This window comes from Solanum stenotomum, chromosome 12 (genome assembly GCF_019186545.1).
Source record: "Solanum stenotomum isolate F172 chromosome 12, ASM1918654v1, whole genome shotgun sequence".
Classification (NCBI taxonomy): domain Eukaryota; kingdom Viridiplantae; phylum Streptophyta; class Magnoliopsida; order Solanales; family Solanaceae; genus Solanum; species Solanum stenotomum.
The window spans coordinates 16249064-16251766 of NC_064293.1; the positions used below are offsets into that span (position 1 = coordinate 16249064).

Consider the following 2703-nt stretch of genomic DNA (forward strand, 5'->3'; position numbering starts at 1 on the left):
GACTCGAGTTGCCTTTTTGGCCAGTTTTTTTATCAGTTGGTTGTTTTACAACCTTTCTTTGCATTGGGTTACCTTGTTGAGTTAAGTTTTCGCTTAGTTAAGAAAGTCAGGCCAAGGGTTCGCTTGGGGCCAGCAATGGTCTCCGAATGTCGGTCCCGCCCAGGGTGTAGGCTCGGGGCGTGACAAACTTGGTATCAGAGCAAGTTCCAGAGTCCTAGGGAGTCTATGAAGCCGTGTCTGTAGAGTCCTAGTTATCGGTGTGAAGCGCGCCACATCTATAATTAGGAGGCTGCAACATTTAGGAACTATCTCACTTCTTTCATACTCATCTCATGCGTTAGAGTTTATCTATAAAAAGTTTCTTTCTAATTCGTGCTTGCGCGTGTTTCAGAGGATCATGCTTCCACGAATAGCAGTCAGAGTTCGTCCAGCTATGAAGAGTGTTGAAGAACAAGAGTTACCAAGTGCCCTAGAAGTGCAAACCCAAGAAGAGATCAAATATGCTGATTTTCGTGAAGTTATCCGGATGTTAAGTCAAGTTACGACCTATCATATTGGGCAGGGAGATAATCGACACGAAATGGTTGATACTTCAAGGATCCGTGAACTCTTAAGGATGAACCCACCAAGCTTCACAGGATCAAGGGTCACTGAGAATCCAGAGAACTTCATTGAGGAGCTTAAAAGGGTATTTGATGTGATGCATATTGCTGAGTCGGAGAGGGTGGAACTAGCTGCATACCAATTGAAGGGTGTCGCTAGAATCTGGTTTGACCAATGGAAACAGAATAGGGCTGAGGATGCGCCAGTAGTGAGTTGGGTTGTGTTTGAGAGTGCTCTCATGGGGCGTTTCTTTCCTCGTGAGTTGCGAGAGGCAAAGATCGAAGAGTTTCTCACCCTTAATCCGGAGTCTATGAGTGTTCATGAGTACAGTTTGAAGTTCACTCAACTTTCCCGCTATGCTCCGGAGATGGTTGCTAACATGAGGAGTAGGATGAGTTTATATGTTGCTGGGTTGTCTCGTCAGTCAAGCAAGGGAGGCAAGGCAGCTATGCTGATAGAGGATATTGACCTAGTAAGATTTATGATCCATTTACAACAAGTTGAGGAGGATAAGTTGAAGGATAGAGAAGAGTTAAGGATAAGAGGGCTAAGATAGTAGGGGACGAGTTCAGGAAGCAAAAAAATGATGCCAACCAGTCATCCCTCCCACAGAAACAGAAGGGACCTGCTCCACTATCTGCTAGTGCACTTGCACCTGAGAACAAAGATGGGTACAAAAGAAATTCCTATAGTTTCAGGGCTAGACTTGCCTATCCTCAAGGCAGTATGGTACCAAGGGGTAGTAAGGCTCCTGCATGTGCTAAGTGTGGTAGGAACCACTCAGGTATTTGTCGTGAGGGCTCCATTGGTTGTTTCAAGTGTGGTCAGAGTGGACATTTCATGCGAGAGTGTCCAAAGAACAGGCAAGGTAGTGGAAATCTGAGCAATAGGGCCCAAGCTTCATCAGTTGCTCCCCCAGAGGGGATGGTACCTAGAGGAGCTACTTCTAGTACTGGCGGAGGAGCAAACCGCCTCTATGCAATCAACAATCGCCAAGAGTAAGAGGATTCGCCAGATGTTGTCACTAGTATGATTAGAGTCTTTGACTTAGCTGTTTCTGCTTTGCTAGACCCCAGAGCGAGTTTATCTTTTGAAATTCCTTATGTTGCTATGAACTTTGATGTTATACCTGAGCAATCTAGTGAGCCTGTCATAGAGTGGAGTAGTAGTTCAGCAGTGCCTAAGGGTCATTTCTTTTCATACCTTGAGGCAAGAAAGTTAGTTTCGAAGGGTTGTATATTGCTTTATATATTGAGTTCAGTTATTCATAAGTCGAACAGAGCCAAGGTAAGAGTTCCTTTTTACTCTTTTCAAGCTTAAGTTATTTGGTTAGCAGTCCAGCTCGCATACTCGTACATTCCATGTACTGATGCCAGTTGGCCTGCATCTTATTATGATGCAGACGCAGGTACCCAGGATCAGCATCCAGCACGCCGTTGATCCAGTTGAGCACTCCAGAGTCAGTGGTGAGCCTCTTTGCATTCTGGAGGACTCGGTCATTTTGTTTTTTTTCTTGGTTTTGCTTGTTGAGGATGTTGCGGGGTCTGTCCCAACATCCATCTCAGTATTTTAGAGGCTTCATAGACAGTCAGTCAGTTAGTTTTGAGTCTCTCATCTATGTATATATGTAATATTCTATTTTAAGACTCCAGTTGCCTTTTTGGCCAGTTTTTTTATCAGTTGGTTGTTTTACAACCTTTCTTTGCATTGGGTTACCTTGTTGAGTTAAGTTTCCGCTGAGTTAAGAAAGCCATGCCAAGGGTTCGCTTAGGGCCAGCAATGGTCTCCGAGTGCCGGTCCCGGCCATGGTGTAGGCTCGGGGCGTGACACGTGAGTTCACACATTTATATTTAAATATTTTTTTAAAATATAACACTACTATATATGATCTAGAGAGGGGAGCATGGGTTCACGTGAACCCACTGCACCCCGTCTAAATACGCCCCTGCCTGCAATATATTAGTTTGTTACTTTTCTAAGAAAAGGATAATACATACATAACACACCTTCTCAATTTGTACCAAAGTTTGAATTACCATATGTACTTGTAACAAGTATATATTGTCTCCATATTACATTCACATGACATAATGTGTTTAT

At 43.8% G+C, this 2703-nt stretch overlaps 1 pseudogene; it reads left to right on the forward strand.

The window, feature by feature from the left end:
- The first annotated feature begins 397 nt into the window (after positions 1–397).
- LOC125847165 (uncharacterized) lies at positions 398–2343 on the forward strand (annotated as a pseudogene).
- Positions 2344–2703: the final 360 nt, after the last annotated feature.